This window comes from Nicotiana tabacum, chromosome 5, assembly GCF_000715075.1.
Source record: "Nicotiana tabacum cultivar K326 chromosome 5, ASM71507v2, whole genome shotgun sequence".
Lineage (NCBI taxonomy): Eukaryota > Viridiplantae > Streptophyta > Magnoliopsida > Solanales > Solanaceae > Nicotiana > Nicotiana tabacum.
The window spans coordinates 92,775,047-92,797,024 of NC_134084.1; the positions used below are offsets into that span (position 1 = coordinate 92,775,047).

The following is a 21,978-nucleotide window of genomic DNA, read 5'->3' on the forward strand; positions in this document are numbered from 1 at the left end:
ATGATTGTCACGACCCCGGTTCGCCCTTCGTGAACCATCGTAACGACACCTAGTCTCTACAACTGGGTAAGCCTAACAATGCGGAATATAAACAATAATTGTGGAAGAAATAATTAAAAAGCAAATTAGTGAAATAAAACAGAGTTTAAAGTGCCGCTCGGTATACACAATAACAACTCTCGAAACTAATAACATTTCCCAAAACCCAGAATCTCATGATCACAAGCCTTTGAATGTCTACAAACATCTAACTCCAGAATATCTAACAAAGAAACGAAAGTACAGAAGGGCTAATACAAAAAGGGAGAGTAGAAAAGGACTCTTCGGTCTGCGGACGTGGCAGATATACCTCGGAGTCTCTACAAGCACCTCATCTAAAGTGTGATAAGTTTGAGTGGAAGTACATGGATCTGCACATGAAAAACATGCGTAGAAAGGGCATGAATACACTACAGCGGTACTCAGTAACTGTCAAGCCTAACCTCGGCCGGGTAGTAACGAGAAAGGTCAGGGCCCTACTGAGGTTAAATAAAATATAAGGTTTAACAGTATAGAACAAAAATAGTATAAATAAGTACAACAGTAAAAGTAACACAGGATATAAAGGGCAGCAACAACTACCACAGATGCCAAGTAAACATAGAAAGAAATGCAGCTCAGCACAATGATAACAACCGGGGATCTCCCAGGATACCATCCTGTAGTCCCAAATATAAAAATCCAGTGGATCTCCCGGGATACCGTCCCGTAGTCCAACTCATAATGCGAGGGGATCTCCCGGAATACCGATCCGTAGTCCCAAATGTAAATACTCGGTATAGGGGGGATCTACCGGGTGCAGTCCCGTAGTTCCAATGTAAATGTGCAGGGGGATCTCCCGGAATACCGTTCCATAGTCCCAAAGTAAACATACAGGGGGATCTCCCGGGATACAGTCCCGTAGTCCCAAAGTAAACACACAACAACAACAAGAAGAGTACACAGTTCAATCAAGTTCCATACTAAGGTAATATAGGTATTTCTAACCTAGCATGCTGCATGTAATCCAAATAAGGCAGTTTGAGTAAGTAAGGCAATTAAGTCAACTAGACATGCTTTCCTAAGCTAACAACAGACTTAACATGAAGAGAAACATACTAGTAATTACTTAATGAAAATCGAATTTTCAACAATTAGCACAAGTACGCACTCGTCACCTCACGTACAAGGCATTTTAATTATCAATAATACCAAATCATAAGGGGAAGGTCCCCCACACAAGGTTAGGCAAACCACTTACCTCGAACCGGCTCAAAGTCAACCCGAAACCACGTTCTTCCCATGAGTACTCGACTCCAAATGGCCCAAATCTATTCAATCCAACTGCATAACGTAAATAACACTTCAAGTAACTGATTCTACAAAGAAATTCTAAGCGAATACGCAAAATTAGGTAAAATAACCAAAATGCCCCTTAGACCCACGTCTCGAAATCGGGTAAAATTTACATTTTCAGAATCCTCACACTCTCATGAGTTCAGTCATACCAAAAGTACCAAAATTGGACCTCAAATGGTACCTCAAATCATCACTCAAATGTCTCTAATTAATCAAGCCCTAACCCCCAAATTACCACTGATTTTCCTTAAATTTTCATGCTTACAATGATAAAAACCACCTCAATAATGAGTTTAAGGACCAAAGACCTTACCCCAAAGAATTCCTCTGAAAATCTCTCTGGAAAATGCTCCCCAAGGCTTCTTCCCGATTGAAAAGAAGTGAAAAATAACTCAAATTCGCGAAGGCAACTATTTATATGTTGTGCCCAGCTAATCCGCTTCTGTGGTCATAGGACCGCACCTACGGTCCCGCTTTTGCGGAACAAAGGTCGCATCTGCGAAAACTCACTAAACTCAGCTTTCCGCACCTACGACTTCCCATACGCAGATGCGGTACTGCTTCTGCGGTGAAGCTCCTGCTTCTGCCGCTCTTGCCGGTTCTCCCCTTTCCACTTCTGCGATGATACCACTGCTTTTGCGGTTACGCACCTGCGGGACCCAACCGCAGGTGCGGTTATGACAGAAGATGCTGCTCAAACAACTCCCAATTCTTCCGACAACCTTCCGAAACCATCCCGAGGCCCCCGGGACTTCAACCAAAAACACAAGCAAGTCTAATACTACTACCCAAATTTATACCAATCCTCAAAACACCTAAAACAACATCGAAACGACAAATCAACTATAGATTGAAGCCTAAGAACTCCAAAACTCTAAATTTACACTTTCGATCAAAAAGTCTATCAAACCTCGTCCGAATGGCCTGAAATTTTGCACACACATCACATTCAACACTACGGAGCTACTCCAACTTCCGAAATTCCATTCCGACCCTCGGATCAAAATCTCACTATTGAACCGGAAACTTTAAAATTTGACTTTCGGCATTTCAAGCCTAAATTAGCTACGGACCTCCAAACCCCTAAGACCGAAATCACCCAACGGAGCTAAAGAAACCATCGAAATTCCATTCCGAGGCCGTCTTCACAGTGTTGCAACTACGGTCAAATTTCCAAAACTTAAGCTCTCATTTAGGGACTAAGTGTCCCAAAATCTCCGAAACTCCAAATAATTTCTCCCGGCAACTCACAATAGCAGAAACAAACACGGGGAAAATAGTTAATAGGGGATCGAGGCATTAATTCTTAAAATGACCGGCCAGGTCATTACATCCTCCCACACTTAAACATTCGTTCGTCCTCAAACGAGCATAGAGACATACCTGAAGTAGTGAAAAGATGAGGGTAATGGCTGCGCATGTCCTGCTCGGTATCCCAGGCCGCCTCCTCAACCGGCTGACCCCGCCACTGAACCTTTACTGATACAATATTCTTTGACCTCGACTTTATAACCTTCCTGTCCAATATTGCCACTGGCTCCTCAACATAAGATAGATCCTTGTCCAACTAGACCGAACTGAAATCCAACACGTGCAACGGATCACCGTGATACCTCCGGAGCATCGAAACATGAAATACCGGATGAACTCCTGCCAAGCTGGGAGGTAAGGCAAGCTCATAAGCAACCTCCCCAACACGCCGCAATATCTCAAAAGGGCCAATAAACCTCGGACTCAACTTCCCTTTCTTCCCAAATCTCATAAGGCCCTCCATAGGTGAAACCCGAAGTAAGACCCGCTCTACAACCATATAGGAAACATCATGAACCTTCCGGTCCACGTAACTCTTCTGTCTGGACTGGGCTGTACGGAGTCTATCCTGAAATACTTTAACCTTATCCAAAGTATCCTGAACCAAGTTTGTGCCCAATAATCTAGCCTCACCCGTGTCAAACCAACCCACCGGGGATCTACACCGCCTACCATATAAAGCCTCATACAGTGTCATCTGAATGCTGGACTGATAGCTGTTGTTGTAGGCAAACTCTGCTAGTGGCAAGAACTGATCCCAAGACCCTGCAAACTCAATCACACACGCACGGAGCATATCCTCAAGAATCTGAATAGTGCGCTCGGACTGTCTATCCGTCTGGGGGTGAAATGTTATGCTCAACTCCACCTGAGTGCCCAACTCATACTGAACGGCCTCCAGAACCACGATGTGATTTACGTACCCCTATCGGAAATGATGGAAACTGAAATACCATGCAGACGAACAATCTCCCGGATATAAATCTCCGCCAACCGCTTCGAAGAATAAGTAGTACACACATGAATGAAATGCACAGACTTGGTCAGCCGATCCATAATCACCCAAATGGCATCGAACTTCCTCAAAGTCCGTGGGAGCCCAGCTACAAAGTCCATGGTGATCCGCTACCACTTCCACTCTGGAATCTCTATCTGCTGAAGCAACCCACCCGGTCTTTGGTGCTCATACTTCACCTGCTGACAATTGAGACACCGAGCTACAAACCCAACTATGTCTTTCTTCATCCGCCTCCACCAATAGTGCTGTCTCAAATCCTGATACATCTTCGCGACACCCGGATGAATGGAATACCGCGAACTATGGGCCTCCTCTAGAATTAACTCCCGAAACCCATCAACATTGGTACACAAATCCAACCCTGCATCCTCAATACCATATCATCACCAATAGTCACAGCTCTGGCATCACCATGCTGAACCTTGTCCTTAAGGACAAGCAACTGAGGGTCATCATACTGACGCTCCCTGATACGATCAAATAAGGAAGACCGAGGAACCACACAAGCTAGGACCCGACTGGGCTCCGAAAGATCCAATCTCACAAACTGGCTGGATAAGGCCTGGACATCCATCGCCATAGGTCTCTCCGATGCTGGTAAATATGCCAAACTCCCCAAACTTTATACCCGGCGACTCAAGGCATCGGCCTTGCCCAGGTGATACAAAATAGTGATATCATAGTCCTTCAACAACTCTCACCACCTCCTCTGGCGCAAATTAAGATCCTTCTACTTGAACAAATGCTGCAAGCTCTGGTGATCAGTATAAATCTCACAAGGCACACCGTACAAATAATGACGCCAGATCTTCAAGGCGTGAACAATGGTAGCTAACTCAAGGTCATGGACATGCTAATTCTTCTCGTGTACCTTTAACTGTCTGGACGCGTATACAATCACCCTACCGCCCTACATCAATACCGCTCCAAGGCCAATGCCCAAGGCATCACAATAGATAGTATAAGACCCCGAACCTGTAGGCAATATCAAATTTGGGGCTGTAGTCAACGTTGTCTTGAGCTTCTGAAAGCTCGCCTCACACTATTCCGTCCACTGGAATGGAACATCCTTCTGGGTCAACCTGATCATAAAGGCTACAATCGATGAAAACCCCTTAACAAAATGACGGTAATAACTCGCCAAGCCAAGAAAATTACGGATCTCTGTAGCTGAGGATGGTATGGGACAACTCTGCACTGCCTCTACTTTCTTCGGATCCACCTGAATACCCTCACTCGATACCACATGGCCTAAGAATGCTACAGAATCCAACCAAAACTCACATTTCGAGAACTTAGCATATAACTTCTTTTCTCTTAAGGTCTGAAGCACTGTCCTTAGGTGCTGCTCATGATCTTCCTGACTCCGGGAATACATCAGAATATAATCAATAAAGATAATGACGAACGAGTCAAGATACGGTCGGAACACACTACGCATCAAATGCATAAAGGCTGCTGGGGCATTGGTCAGCCCAAATGACATAACAAGGAACTCGTAATGACCATATCGAGTCCTGAAAGTAGTCTTCGGGATATCTAGCTCCCGAATCTTCAACTGATGGTAACCTGAGCGCAAGTCCTAGAAAACACTCGTGCACCCTAAAGCTGGTCAAACTGATCATCAATATGAGGCAAAAGATAACAGTTCTTCATTGTAACTTTGTTCAACTGGCGATAATCAATGCACATACGCATAGAACCATCCTTCTTCTTCACAAACAAGAGAGGAGCACCCCAAGGTAATACATTGGGCCTAAAAAAACCCTTATCAAGCAATTCCTGTAACTGATCCTTCTACTCCTCAACTTAGGAGGAGCCATACAAGACGGAGGAATAGAAATGGGTTGAGTGCCCGACAATAGATCAATGCCAAAATCAATATCTCTATCGAGTGACATGCCCGGAAGATCAACTAGAAATATATCAGGAAAATCCCGTACTACTGGGACTGAATCAACTGAAGGGGTATCAATACTGACATCTCTCACATAAGCTAGATACGCGTCACACCCCTTCTCAACCATACACTGAGCCTTAAGGAAAGAAATAACTCTACTGGGAGTGTGATCTAAAGTACCCTTCCACTCAATACGCGGTACACCTGGCATAGCCAGCGTCACAGTTTTGGCGTGACAATCAAGAATAGCATAATGGGGTGACAACCAGTCCATGCCCAAAATAATATTAAAATCTACCATGCTGAGTAATAATAAATCGGCTTTGGTCTCAAAACCACTAAGAGCAACCAAACACGACCGATAAATGCGATCCACAACAAGAGAATCTCCCACAGGAGTAGAAACATAAACATGGGAACTCAAAGAATCTCAAGGTACACCCAAATGCGGAGCAAAATAAGAATACATATAAGAGTAAGTGGATCCTGGATCGAATAGAACCGATGCATCTCTGTGACAAACTAGTATAATACCTGTGATGACAAAATCGGAGGCAACAGCCTCGGTACGGGTAGGAAGGCCATAGTATCTGGCCTGACCTCCCCATCTAGGGTGACCTCTACCTCCCCGACCTCCACCTTTAGCTGGCTGAGCAGGTGGGGTAGCAACTGGAGCTGTAACCATAGCCTGAGAACTCTGTGGGGCACGTTGTGACTGAGAAGTCTGTGGAGGTTCACCCCTCATAAGTCTGGGGCAATCCCTCACCATATGGCATGTATCACCACACTCAAAACAAGCTCTAGGAGGACGCGGCGTCTATGACTAGCTCGGTCTAGGTCTGCTGGATTGACCACTGAAAGCACCCCACGCAGGAGGTGCACTAGATACTGGAGGTGCATAATAAGGCTCCTAGGGCCTAGGGGGAGCTGGAATACCACTGGTTGCTGGAAGAGTTGAATGAACGGGGCGACTCATATAACACCTACCATGACGACCTGCTGGGGCACGAACACCAGAATAATGGCCCGACTCTCGAGACCTCTTGGCCTCTTTCTCCTCTCTCTCCCTAGCATGCATACCCTCAATCCTCCTAGCAATGCTCACCACCTGCAGATAAGAAATATCCATCTCCAACTGACGAGCCATGTTAGACCTGATGCTGGGAATAAGCCCATCAATAAACCGGCGAACCCTCTCGCGAACAGTAGAAACCAAGGTCGGTGCATGTCTGCCAAGCTAGTGTAACGGACAGCATACTCTGAGACAATCATAGCACCCTAGCGCAAATGCTCAAACTCTACGCGCCATGCGTCCTTGAGGCTCTGAGGAACAAACTCTCTCAGGAACATATCTGAAAACTGAGTCCAAGTCAGTGAAGCAGCCTCGTTCGAACTGTCTAACTCATAGGTGCACCACCACTCATAGGCGGCTCCTCGAAGCTAGAAGGCAGTGAAAGAAACCCCACTCAATCCTGAGTTACCCATAGTGCGGAGGATACGGTGACACTCCTCCAGAAATCCTAAGGAATCATTTGATGCTAACCCACTGAATACCGGAGGATCATACTTCTTGAACCCATCAAGTCTCTGCTGCTCATCCTCTGAAGCCTCTGCCCTGTCCTTGGGCTGACCTGGGGCTACAGGCTATATAGAAATAATCTCTGGGACCTGATCAACATGCACTCGCTTCTTAGGAGTGCGGGCGGTATGAGTCTATGCTTTTCCCCCGGCCTGAGATGTGACTCAGCAAGGGGAAGCAACCCTGTTTGAGCCAAAGTAGGCATATCAGGTGCTTGGAATCCGGCTGGAACTGCTGGTGGTACCTCGGTGGCAGCTCGCGCGGGTGCTCTGGCTGCACCACATGCATGTCCTCGGCCTCTACACCGGCCCTGGCCTCTGATGGCTACAGTAGGGGCGCGAGTTCCTGATCATCTCGGGTAGCACGTGTCCTCACCATCTATGAGAGAATAGAAGAAAAAAGTTTAAATCTCGCACAACAAGGAAATCAAATAAAGTGGAATTTTCCTAATAGTTACATAGTCTCTCGTAGATAAGTGTAGACGTCTCCGTACCGATAAACGAGACTCTAATAAACCGGCTTGTGATTCATGACTCCTATGAAGCTAGAACTCTGATACCAACTTGTCACGACCCCGGTTCGCCCTCTGTGAACCACCGTGATGACACCTAGTCTCTACAACTAGGTAAGACTAACAATGCGGAATATAAACAACAATTGCGGAAGAAATAATTAAAAACCAAAATAGTGAAATAAAACGGAGTTTAAAGTTTTGCTCGACATACACAATAACAACTCTCGAAACTAATAACATTTCCCAAAACCCGTAATCTCATGATCACAAGCCTTTGAATGTCTACAAACATCTAACTCAAGAATATCTAACAAAGAAACGAAAGTACAGAAGGGCTAGTACAAAAAGGGGGAGTAGAAATGAACTCTTCGGTCTGCGGACGCGACAGATATACCTCAGAGTCTCTACAAGTGTCTCGTCTCAAGCGTGATAAGTCTGAGTGGAAGTACATGGATCTGCACATGAAAAACATGCGCAGAAAAGGCATGAGTACACCACAACGGTACTCAGTAAGTGCCAAGCCTAACCTCGATCGGGTAGTGACGAGGAAGGTCAGGGCCCTAATGAGGTTAAATAAAATATAAGGTTTAACAGAATAGAACAAAAACAGTATAGATAAGTACAATAGTAAAAGTAACACAGGATATAAAGGACAACAACAACTACCATAGAGGCCAAGTAAACACAAAAAGAAATGCAGCTCAGCACAATGATAACAACCGAGGATCTCCCAGGATACCGTCCTATAGTCCCAAATATAAATATCCAGTGGATCTCCAAGATACCATCCCGTAGTCCAACTCATAATGCGAAGGGATCTCCCGGAATATCGATCCGTAGTCACAAATGTAAACACTCGGTACAGGGGGAATCTACCGGGTGCAGTCCCATAGTTCCAATGTAAATATGTAGGGGGATCTCCCGGAATACCGTTCCGTAGTCCCAAAGTAAACATACAGGGGGATCTCCCGGGATACCGTCCCGTAGTGCCAAACTAAACACATAGCAACAACAAGAAGAGTACACAGTTCAATTCAAGTTCCATACCAAGGTAAAACAGGTATTTCTAACCTAGCATGCTGCACACAATCCAAATAAGGCAGCTTGAGCAAGTAAGGCAATTAAGTCAACTAGACATGCTTTCATAAGCTAACAACAAGCTTAAATTTCAAGTAGTATAAACAAGAAGAGAAACATACTAGTAATTACTTAATGAAAATCGGATTTTCAACAATTAGCACAAGTACGCACTCTTCACCTAACGTAAAAGGCATTTTAATTATCAATAATACCAAATCCTAAGGAGAAGGTCCCCCTCCACAAGGTTAGACAAGCCACTTACCTCGAACCGGCTCAAAGTCAACCCGAAACCACGTTCTTGCCATGAGTACTCGACTCCAAATGGCCCAAATCTATTCAATTCAATTGCATAACATAAATAACACTTCAAGTAACTGATTCTACAAAGAAATTCTAAGCTAATACGCGAAATTAAGTCAAATGACCAAAATGCTCCTCAGACCCACGTCTCGAAATCGGGTAAAATTTACATTTTCAGAATTCTCACACTCTCACGAGTTCAGTCATACCAAAAGTACCAAAATCGGACCTCAAATGATCCCTCAAATCATCACTCAAATGTCTCTAATTAATCAAGCCCTAACACCCAAATTACCACTGATTTTCCTTAAATTTTCATGCTTACAATGCTAAAAATCACCTCAATAACGAGTTTAAGGACCAAAGACCTTACCCCAATGAATTCCTCTGAAAATCTCCCTTGAAAATGCTCCCCAAGGCTTCTTCCCGTTTGAAAAGAAGTGAAAAATAACTCAAATTCGCGAAGACAACTATTTATATGTTCTGCCCAGCTAATCCGCTTCGGTGGTCATGGGACCGCACCTGCGGTCCCGTTTTTGCGGAACAAAGGTCGCATCTACGACAGCTCACTAAACTCAGCTTTCCGCACCTACGACTTCCCATACGCAGATGCGGTACCGCTTCTGCGGTGAAGCTCCCACTTATGCGGCTCCTGCTGGTTCTCCCCTTTCCACTTCTGCGATGATACCACCGCTTCTGCGGCTATGCACCTGCGGGACCCAACCGTAGATGCGGTTATGATAGAAGATGTTGCTCAAACAACTCCCAATTCTTCCGACAACCTTCCGAAACCATCCCGAGGCCCCCGGGACCTCAACTAAAAACAGAAACAAGTCTAATACCACTATCCAAACTTATACCAATCCTCAAAACACCTAAAACAACATCAAAACGATGAATCAACCACAGATTCAAGCCTAAGAACTCCAAAACTCTAAATTTACGCTTTCGATCAAAAAGTCTATCAAACCTCGTCTGAATGAACTGAAATTTTGCACACACGTCACATTCAACACTACGGAGCCACTCCAACTTCCGGAATTCCATTCCAACCCTCGGATCAAAATCTCACCATCGAAACGGAAACTTCAAAATTCGACTTTCGGCATTTCAAACCTAAATTAGCTACGGACCTCCAAAACACAATCTGAATACGCCCCTAAGCCCGAAATCACCCAACGGAGCTAACGAACCATCAGAATTCCATTTCGAGGCCGTCTTCACGCTATTCCAACTACGGTCAAATTTCTAAAACTTAAGCTCTCATTTAGGGAATAAGTGTTATCACACCTCCTTTTTACCTACACCCCGGAAGGGTATAAGGGAATTTTTCCAATTTAAGCGACAATCGAAACGAGATTATTTTATTTATTAAATTCAGAGTCGTCACTTGGGATAATTTATGGTGTCCCAAGTCACCGGTTCAAATCCCGAATCGAGGAATAGATTGACTATGTATTACGGTCCGCGAACTAGAAATCCGAGTAAGGAATTCTGCTAACTCGGGAGAAGGTGTTAGGTATTCCCGAGTTCCGTGGTTCTAGCACGGTCGCTTAACTGTTATATTCAGCTTAATTATCTGAATTTTAACGATTATGAACCTATGTGCAAATTTTAACTTTTAACTGCTTTTATTTAATTTTTAAAGAAGATTGAACGTCGTTTAAAATGTGTCTTTAGATCGCGCCACATGAAATGCACCCGCAATCCTAAACACATTTTAGTCAACGTTTTAAGATTTGATTTGGGTCACATGAAATGCACACGCGAGTTTAGGAAGGTAAATTATTAAAATAACGTGCCTAAGCAACTACGCGTTTTAACTTTGCGAGGGCCATGGAAAATTCGCTAAATGGCACGCCTCGACTTTATTAAAGAAAAGGCATTCAATTAAGTGAACTACGGATATTCATATTTAAAACTAAGTTGAAATGAAGTATCACAACTACGTCACGGGAACCGTACCCGTAGTCGTGATGATTTAGTTACGCGTCTAAAGCGGGCTACGATGTCGGGTTGGAATCAGTGCTGGCAGCTCGAAATTCATCAAACTACTGGCACCCGATTAAATCGACATTCCACGAGATCGAGGTCCGCTAGCACAGAAATGAAATTCGAACTTTGAAGTATTATATCCACAAATTTTATTTCAACTACCTGACTTTAATAGCCAGTGAAGACAAAACAAAGGAAAATTATATATGCTCCTTAATCAAATAGCCACTCGATCCTTGTAGATAATCGGCTATAGGCAGTAAATAAACAAACCACAAATTAGAGCTAGTTCATCCTGTTGAAATCGTTTACAGATGCATCAGGCTTAATTCCTTTACGCTAATTTCACCAAGCACTCCAAAGAGATATCAAACACCACCAGTAAAATGAAAAAAAAAGTAAAACAAATCTAAACCAACAAATCAGAAATAACATTAAGACAAGATAAAACATGATAATTGCCAATCTTGCAACATATTGCTAGTAATAGAGAATTTTGTGACAAAACCGCAGAGGCTCAAACACTTCAACGAATCAGAGATTCGAATTTCATGGTTGACAGATTTGCGACAAACACCAAATTTAAAAGACCATTCGACAGAATATAGCATCACACGATAAGCAAAACACCAAGTTTCTTACAACTACCAAATCGGTTCCCGAAATTCAACCTCTACTATTCTTATTATACTTTCAATCACACCAAAACAGAGTAAGGGAAGAAACGAACCAGAAAATGACCACAAATGGAACGGGGACTCGACGATCTCGAACGTCTCCAACCCTCAACCCCGAACAACTCACCGGATGGACTTCAACGATGGACTCTATGAAATTGAAGCTGAAAGTCGAAATTGAAACCGAAGGGGAGAGGCAGAAGCTTCTCTGCTTATTTTTGTTGGATTAAAAATCAGGTCGTCCCCCTCTCACTCTATTTTCGCTTCTGTTGGTGTGTGTGTGAGAGAGCAGTGAGGAGCAGCGACTGGGGAAGATTGGAGGAGTTCTGGCAGGCGGGGTCTCTTTTTCCGGCGATTCTCGAGAGGTTCAGAAGGTGGGTCGCTGGTTTCAGGGGTCTTTAGTTTGGGTCGATGGCTGATGGCAGTAGTTCTAGGGATGCTGGTCGTTTGTGATTAGGAAGGAGCCATGGAATTTTGCCACCTCTTCTCTGAAGGAGAAGATCAAGTCGATGGGGCTCTCTCTATTTTTGTTCAGACGCGACTCCTCCTCCCCTTTTTATTTTTTTAAGCATTAATTTATAGGTAGAGTCTAGTATTAGGTGTATTTTGATGTATTTTGCCCATTAGTTCCTAGGTCTTTTGTGTATTAGGTCCTTAGGGTCTTTTTTATTTGTTTTTGTTCCAAAGAAGAGTCTAGAAGGGTCCCTAGGCTTAATGGATTAATCCAAATTGGGCCAAAAACTGGGCTCTAAAATTCTTAAAATTGTGATCCAACACCTTAATTGACTCCTTTTAAAATAAGATAAAAATACTACACAATCCAAAGCTAATCCTAATTAATTAAACTAAACATGAAACTATTTTTGTGTTTTCAAAATTATATAAAGATAAAAATAAGGTACCATTTTTATATATTATACTTTATATATCTTTTTTAAAACAAATTATGAAAAATACATAAACTAAAATATATTTTTTGTGACTTTCATTTTTCTTGTGACAAAATAAAGTAAAAGAGTCAAAATGAGTTGAAATAGCCATATTAGGCGTAAACTAAATATTTACACGCTAAAATATATAAAATCTTGGGGAGGGTAAAAAATCGCATGTCTATAGCTGCCCCTCTTTGACTGGAAACGCGAAGAGTTTTCAGACAACGAATGACTAGACATGTTTTTTGACCCGACTCTTATTTGGAGGGACTAAAACTAGGAAAAAGGGAACGTGACCGAGCCGTAGTATCTGAGTTGCCTACATATCCTTGGCTATAAAGTAATCAGGCCACGTGTAGTTCAGAGATGAGTGAGATGACAAAATAAGCCGAGGTGGAGATCCAGTCGAGGTGCCGTTCCGCCGAGGTTCCGGTCCGCGGTTCCTATTATTACATCAAAAAATCAAATGAAAAAGACTAACTAAACCTGTCAACTACGAGTTACAAGATTCCTATCTATAAGTCTTCTGAAGCTTGATCTTGAGTCTTGAATGGTTCTTCATGCAGACTTTAGATTTGAACCTTGGCGCTTGTTAGCTGCAGGTGCTAGCTCGTTCTTCTACAGCTTTTTGGATCAAGACCGGACGCGTAATGCTTGTGACTTCCACCATGTCTTAAGCAGTTCATATCTTCCATCAACTTCTTGCATTTGGATTCACTTACGCTAAATGTTATTATCTAATTGGAATCATAAAGCTAAGTCCCATTATTTAGGAGGGTCCTGAAAACTCCTAATTGAATCTTATCTCGAACATGCAAACTTCTAAACCAGCTTATATTCCTTCGGGATACATTTATGCTAGATTACGCTATTTCTGAACTAGGTCCTATTTTCCAGGAGGGTCCTGAAAATCAAAAATCAAACCTGTTTGGTGACTGCCTTTCTCCGTGGAGGGTTTCTCCGAAACAACTGAAATTTCCTGCCCCTGTTTAAATCAAAGAAAAATTTTGTCAGTTTAAAATGTGGTGGTTAGTTTGTGGCCTTGACTTTGAGGGCGATTGCTCCTTCACTTCCCATGATAACTGATTTCCGCTCGAGGACCTTGCTTGCTTATGGTCTAACCACTTTCTCTGTCATCCTTGTCACAGAAAATACCCCTTCTCCGTTCAGACCCAATTCCCTTTATATGTTGCATTGCTCATAAACTGACATTTACCAAACTTTGTGTTTCACATGAATCCCAAAGCACATCAATTACTATCCACTCAATGTGCATGTTGTTCTTTCCTGACTTAACCTACTAGCATTGGCCTTGAGGTCTATTTCTCCTTCCCTTGCCATGATAACTTTGATTTCCACTCGAAGACCTTGCTAACCACTTTCTCTGTCATCCTTATCACAGAAAATACCTCTTCTCCGTTCAGACCCAATACCCTCTATCTGTTGCATTGCTCATGAACTGACATTTACCAAACCTTTGTGTCTCACATGAATCCCAAAGTGCGCCAATTGCCACCTACTCAGTACGTATATTGTTCTTTCTTGCTTAAACCACTAGCCTTGTCCTTGAGGTCTATTGCTCCATCACGTGCCATGATAACTTTGATTTCTGCTTGGAAGACCTTGCTTGTCACTGGTTAACCACTTTCTTTGTCAATCTTATCACGGAAAATACCTTTGATCCGTTCACCCTACACCCTCCATCTGTTGCACTGTTCACGAATTGAAATATACCAAACCTTTGTATTTTTCATGGACCCCAAAGCATGTTGATTGCTACCAACTCAGTGCGCTTGTTGTTCTTTCCTAACTTATGCCACTTTGATGTGCTGGCCAGATCCTGTTTTGTGCAATTGGAAAGCTGGTGGCAAGTTTTGAAGTCATTTCTCACTTATTTTGACCAAACAGACTCAGGAAGAGGAAGTAAACAAGACAAAAGGAACGAAGTAAAGGACAAAGGAAAGAGATGATTCCTAACAAGAAAACTACAAAGTAGAAGCCTATCAGATGTGGATACCAACTCTAATGACCATGAAATGCACCTGTAGCCTATTCTGTTGAGCAAGTCTGTTGTTCAACTCCTGTTATACCTCTAAACCGTGAAACTGGGCTTCAATGCTCCGATCATCCAATCTGATTCACAATCCTTATTCGACTTGTAGTGCCCGAAGGGTTTTCACCATCAAGCCTCTCTCATTTTGTTCTTTCTCTCAACTTACCGTCGCCTTATGGTGCCCGCGAGGGTTTTCACCAATAAGACTTTCTCATTTTTGGATTTCTCTCAGCTCTCGTCACCCTACGGTGCCCATGAGGGTTTTCACCAATAAGACTCTCTCATTTTCATTATTTTCTGCTTGGACCAGAATGTTGCCCCTGATATGAATTACCTCTCCTTGCTTGACTTGGCATCTCTCGAAGACTGATCGGAAGGTCTTTCTTTGGACCGTAATGTGGGCTTTTGGATAGGGTTAAAAAGAAAGGATATCAAAGGCTCAAAACAATTCACATGGGTTCAAAATTACAACTTTCGGAATCAGATTTCTTACAACAACCACAACTTCTGCCCCAGTTTCTTGCTTGGGGACTTTTGGATTTTTATTTTGATGAGACCGAACCGTGAGGCTGCCTACGTATCCTTAAAAGGAATCAGGTCGAACGTAGTTCATGACATATGAATTACTTTGTTGTTGTGATTTTCTCTTTTCTCTTTCTTTTCTTTCTCTTTTTTGCTTTCTTTTTCTCTTTTTGTTGTTTTTTTTTCTTTTTTTTCTTATCATTCTTTTCTTTCTCTTTTTTTTCCTTTTTTTTTCTTTTTTTTTTATTTTCATTTTTCTTCTCTCTCTTTTCGTTCTTTTCTTTTCTCCTTTTCCTTTACTTATCTTTCACACTTGTGTTTCTGATCTTTGCTACTGATTCCGAAAGAGGGGTATGAAAGAAAATAAACAAGACTCAAAGGGGTAAGGATAAGGTGTTTAGATAGCAGAACAAAAATGTCTTCGTCATTCCAATCTTCAAAACATGCCAATTACAAACAACACAATTAAACAAACCTAGGAAAACATTCGTAACATCTTTTGATTGCGCCAGACTTGATGACCATATCCACACATTCGCCTTCTACGTCTATTACATACAAAGTATCATTAGACAACACTCTCACTCTCACTACCACGGACGGCCCCCTACAAATTTGCGGCAAACTTGCCGTTATCTTCACCCGATGCAGCATGGTGCATTTCAATAGTGTATTTTTATGTTCTATCTGCCCCAGTTTCACACAATTCGGGCTTGAAGTGACCTCAAAATGCCTTCACTTATTTCCCTCCAATGTCCCTACATTTTCAACATTGTTTCATTGCTTCGTGACTAAACTGACTTTTAAAATCAGGCTGAGAACTACGCGTGCATGTCATGTCACTAGAGTCAACAGGAAAAGGACTATAAAAGGAAAATAGAACTAAACAAAAATGACTAGAAATAACAGAAAACAGAAAATTGCATTAGACATATGGTGAAAGGGTTTGGACAACAAAACAGACAAACTAGACTGGGTTACAAACCTAGAAAACACTAAGTGAGATACTACGACTAAAGGAACTAGACAAAATAAAAGGATAGAAGGGTTTGAATTACAAGACAATGTCTGGATTACAACCGTGAAATAACCCGGATAACAGAAATGACAACAAAATAAACCACCAAAACTCCTCCCTGGCTAACCAAGAAAGGAGCGTCTTTCCAATTGCCAAGCTCGGCATCTTAGCCACTGAATTCCGCATCAACATTACTAGGACCTTCACAAACTTCCATCACATTGTTCTTAACAAATTGCTTTTGGGTTCCCTTTACTGGCTCATTCTTAAGATCAACCTCTGATAGCACTAAAAACTTTGCAGCACGTGGACCTTCGAGGATCTCAGAAGAATTCTTATATTCCTTTTCAAAACAAATCATACTCACCATATGCGTCTCATTATGAACATGCGATGGACTTTGGCTAGTGTCTGCTACATCTGGATTTTGCACGACAATGTCACCAACATCAATAAGCTTCTGAATTGCTTTCTTCAGATTCCAACACTTCTCTATGTCATGCCCCGGTGCATCTGAGCAATATGCGCACCTTTGAGAAAAATCAAACTTCTTTGACAGAGGGTTTGGCATTTTTATATGAATCGACTTCAATATGTCCACTTGCTTCAACTTTTGGAACAAACTTGCATAGGATTCTCCAATAGGGGTGAAAGCCTTTTCTTTTTTCAGCAACCTCTCATTCTTAAATGCTTGATTGGGCCGGAAACCTGATCCAGGGGGTTTTTGGCAGGCTCGTGGGGGTGGGTAAGACATTTGGGGAAGTGGTGTGGGTCATCGCGGGCTTTGTGGGTGTGGAGCATATGGTGGTGCATTGTGGACAGGGTACTGGGAAAGTGATGTACGACTTTGGGAGTTCTGTAGGGAGAAGTTGACATTGAGGCTGAAAGCGTTTAGCAAGAACGACCACTGGACCCTGTCGTCGGCAGGGCTCACCAACATCTTTTCTATCAATGGGAGGACTATCCCGAGAAATTTGTTCGTTCCATCTGAGCCAAAAATTCCTAAAACTTTTCTTGGATTTCTTTTCCATTTGAGATAGGGAGAAGCGGTCTGGGACAATGTCTATATTGTACTGGAAGTGTCGCACAAACTCTTGGGCCATATCGCCCAATGTATGCCACTTGCTAACATCTTGACGATTATTCCATTCCAAAGCTTCCCCAGTTAAGCTCTCACTGAAATACGCCATCAACAAATCATCTTTCTCGCCAACAATTCTCATTTCACTGTAGTAATCCCTCAGATGTGCTACCGGATCTCCACACCCATCAAACAAGTTAAACTTTGGCACTTTAAACCTCGCAGGCAGATGAACGTTAGGGGACACGAACAATTCTTTGTAAGACATATTACCCTGACCTCCCATTCCTTGCTTGTTCTTTAAGGACTGTTCTATGCCTTTCAGCCTCCTGGGTATCCCATCTCGCCCTTCTTTTCCTGTAACATTTTCATTTTCAGCATGAAGCTCATCCCGAGGGCTCTTCTTGTATGAGTCATGAACCTTGTGGGCAACCTTTGAGGGGTAATATTGGGCATCATGAGCTTTGAGTGGGTGTTCATTGTTGGGGATAGTGGATATGGCAAGAGGGAAATTTTGGGGAAAGATAACTGGAGGACGAGTGATGGAGCTACTAGGGCGGTTGGGAAAGCTGTGATAAGCGGAGTTTGGGTAAGGGTATCATCTAGGAAGGTAAGTGGTGGCGGGGGTGGTGCCTTCCCAGTCATCCAAGCCTGATACATGTCCGCCATGTGTTGTCTTAACATCTTTACCTCTTCAACCAACCCATTGTCCTGTTCAGACAACTACTCTCGGACACCGGTATAAATCAACTCAATTCTGTTGTTGTCTGCCATTGCTTTTTGACTTTATGTTGTAGAGAAGAGTTACCCCTTTAAAACCACAAACCAACCACCCTTCTTCTATGAATATAATAAAAATGAAGCCATCACGTTAGCGTTAGAGCATTTAATATAAGATAATCTCACTTTATGTGCAATGCACCTAGCCACAGTTATCGTTTCTAAAATGACTTCGAGGGTACAAAGGTCAATTGGCATCATCCCAATTTGTTCATTTCAACTTTTTTTTTTTTTGCTTTTCTAGCACTTGCTGGCTTGCCCATTTTCTTTCCCCTTTCTTTCTTATTGCCGCTCTTTTCTTCCTTCTCAATTCTCACCTCCCATAATTTAACCATCTTTTCTTTTAAAAAATAAAAAAAATAATTCGATCGAACCCTATGTAGGTTGCCTACGTATCATGACACCGCATGAATCAGATCTTTGCGTAGTTCGGGAAGATCAGGAATAAAGGAAACAAACTGACGTTCTCTGTTTCTTTCTTTTTTCTATTTTTTTTTTTAAAATAGACACTCTATGAGAAATTATCAAGGAAAAACCCTAAAAGATAAAAGTATTTTTTGATTGATTTTTCTTATGAAGGAAATCTAAGGAATAAACCACAAAAAAATATTTTGAATCTTCATTTGATATCCTGACGCAAGATTTCGAAGCAAGCAATGAAAAAGATAAAACATAATGTTTTTGGATATCAATTTTGATCACCTAAAAAGAAATTCTAATGATAAACAAAAGATAAAGTATTTTTCTATGTACAATATCCTAAAGTTCTAATGAAAATAAAAGAATTATTTTTTCTATTTTCACTAATTTCCCAAAGAAACACCTCAAAAGAAAATCTTTTTGGATTTTGGAATTAACACCTTAAAGAAAGCTTTTAAAGAAGTACTAAAAGAAAATTCTCTTTTTTTGAATTTTGGTCCTAATATACTTAAAGGAAACATAAAAACAATTCATTTTAAATCCTAGATATTGCCTAAAGGAAAAACAACCTCAAAATTTTCTCATTTCTAGAATTAGTATTCTAAAGAAAATTTATAACGAAATATAAAATGCAACATCTCTTTTTTTGGATTTTTGAGTTACAACATATTTTCCAAATATAAAGCAGAAAATACAATAACAAAAGGCTTGACATTACTGTACAAAACTAGAAAGTAAAAGACGACATAAAATGAAGAACAGACTCAAAACTTAAAAGTAAAACAAATCTCCTCAAGCAACTCCTGACTGAGCGATCCTGACCAGATGGTCACAGGGTGTCTATCATGCTCAAACTTCGGTAAATAAATCCGCACCTGTATGAGAAAACTTTAAATCAACACTATATGAGACAATAACACTCCCTACTGGACACATGAAAGACATGGTTGAGGCTATTTTTGCAAACTGGCTTATTTGGCCACAAGGTGGCTAGAAGTGCAAAATTTGGCTATGACCCCGCAAAGCCAAGAACCTAAGATTTACTAGGAAGACCAGACCCTATGTGGATTGCCTACGTATCACGCCCCGAAAGACGAGAATCAGGTATGCGTAGTTCAGACAGATTTGATACGAGCGAGAATAATAAAAAATAAATAAAAAAACGACTGACATATAGAAAACACATTTTTTTTTGAAAAATGATAAAACATATAAAATCTTTTTGGATTTTTTTTTTGATTTTCTGACTTTGAAAAAAAATGATAAAGAGTGCAAAATCTTTTTGAAGTTTCCATGCTTTTTTCTTAATAAAATGTAACAAAATATAGTTGGGCCCTACTCGCTTCATCCTCACACTTCAGCCTTTTTTTCTCATTTTTTTCTTTTTCTTTTTCATTCGCCCTCAATTATCATTGGTCCTCCAAATGACCCTTTTACCCTTGAAAAAATGCAACATATAACACATAGGATGCATCAGGATGGTCTATTATTTTGGGTACACCTGTCCTAGACGGACCCAACCCCTGTGTTGAGTCCCCAAAGTCAAAAGCACATGATGCAAGCAAACGTAAGGTTAATTTTGGAAGAACCTATGACCAGAATCCAAATTCCGGGGGGGGGGGGGGGCACCCCAGGCCAATTCGAGCCATGCAATCAAAGCTTCATACTCTACTTCATTATTAGTTAGAGGAACAGTTTTTATGGCCTGCCTTAGGGTTTCTCCCAAGGGCATGGTTAACACTATGCCGAGCCCGGACCCCTTCACATTGGAAGCTCCATGCGTGAACATGGTCCAAACTCCTGATGTCGATTCTGACACCATTACCGTTTCTTTGTTAGCCAAGGGTAAAAGTCCCGGACTGAAATCAGCCACAAAGTCGGCCAAAACTTATGACTTAATCGCAGTCCTAGGTTTGTATTCTATATCGAATTCACTCAACTTGATTGCCCACTTGGCAAGCCTACCTAAGTGTTCAGGTTTATGAAGAATATTCCTCTAGGGAAAAATGGTCGCCACAGCTATCGGGCGACAACGGAAATAAGGCCTTAACTTTCAAGTAGAAAATTAGGAGGGCTAAGGCCAAATTTTCCAGATGTGGGAAGCGAGTTTCAGCTCCCGTTAAAATTTTGGTTACGTAATAAATGGAAGATTGCGTATCTTTGTCCTTACAGACTAACACGACACTTACCGCTACCTCCGAGGCCGATAAGTAGATCAACAATTGTTTGCCTTCCTCTAGTTTCAACAACAACGGAGGACTTGACAAATACCTTTTCAAATCCCTCAAAGCCTGCTGACATTTTGGAGTCCGTTCGAAGTTGTTCTTCTTTTTGAGTAGTGAAAATAAATGATGGCATTTCTCCGAAGACATGGAAATGAATCCCTATCAACCTTTGAACCTCTTTCATGCTTGATAGCTAGTCCGAGAAGTCTTCGATGGCTTTGATTTTTGTCGGGGTTAACCTCGATTCCTCTTTGTGACACCAGGAATCCCAGAAACTTACTGGAGTTGACCGCAAAGGCACACCTTTTAGGGGTTGAGTTTCATGTTATACTTCCTTAAGATGTCAAAGGTTTCTTTCAAGTGTTTAAGATGTTCACCTACATTCAAAGACTTAACTAGCATATCATCTATGTAAACCTTAATAGTTTTCCCTATTTGTTTCCCAAACATTTTGTTCATGAGCCTTTGATAGGTGGCTCCGACGTTGTTAATCTCGAAGGGCATTACATTGTAGCAACATGTGCCAAAGTTTGTTAGGAACAAAGTTTTTTCTTGATCCTCCAGGTTCATCTTGATATGATTGTACCCAGAGTAAGCATCGAGGAAACTTATTAACTCGTTCGCAGTCGTCGTATCGATCATTTGATAGATATTTGGCAGTGGGAATGAGTCTTTTGGGTACACCTTATTTAAATACTTGTAGTCTACGGACATATGAAATTTATTGTTCTTCTTTGGAACTATTACTACGTTAGCTAGCTGGTTAGGATACTTTACATCTCAGATTGAACTGATATCAAGCAAGCGAGTTACCTCTTTTTTGATGAATTTGATTCTAACCTCGGCAATAGGACATTTTTTTTTTCTTACTAGGGGAATGTTAGGATCCAGACTTAGTTTGTGCACAGCCACTTCTGGCGGATACCTCTCATATCCGCATGCGACCACACAAAATAATCGACATTAAATTTAAGAAATTCTAAAACCCAGACCTGGGCTTAGGGTGTAATCCTGTCCCCAAGTGATAAAATTCTGGCAACTTTTCCCCCTGGTTGACTTCGATCGGCTCGGGAGCAGGTGTAGGTTCCTGTAATTTCTATGTCGCATGCTCCTTCCCTTTGCTACTGGAAACTGAGATTGCATTTATCACCCTTGTTGCCGGTTGGTCACCCATTATTTGTTTAACTCCCTCGGGA

At 41.8% G+C, this 21,978-nt stretch overlaps 1 long non-coding RNA gene across 2 annotated transcripts; it reads right to left on the reverse strand.

Moving 5' to 3' along the window:
• Positions 1–116: 116 nt before the first annotated feature.
• On the reverse strand, positions 117–12,326 carry LOC142181193 (uncharacterized). Of its 2 annotated transcripts, none has more exons than XR_012709644.1 (3): positions 11,805–12,326; positions 1,280–8,154; positions 117–410 (listed from the first exon to the last, which is right to left on the reverse strand). It is a non-coding gene; the product is annotated as an uncharacterized LOC142181193 (long non-coding RNA). The 2 variants fall into 2 exon arrangements; XR_012709643.1 differs by having other exon boundaries at positions 117–515.
• Positions 12,327–21,978: the final 9,652 nt, after the last annotated feature.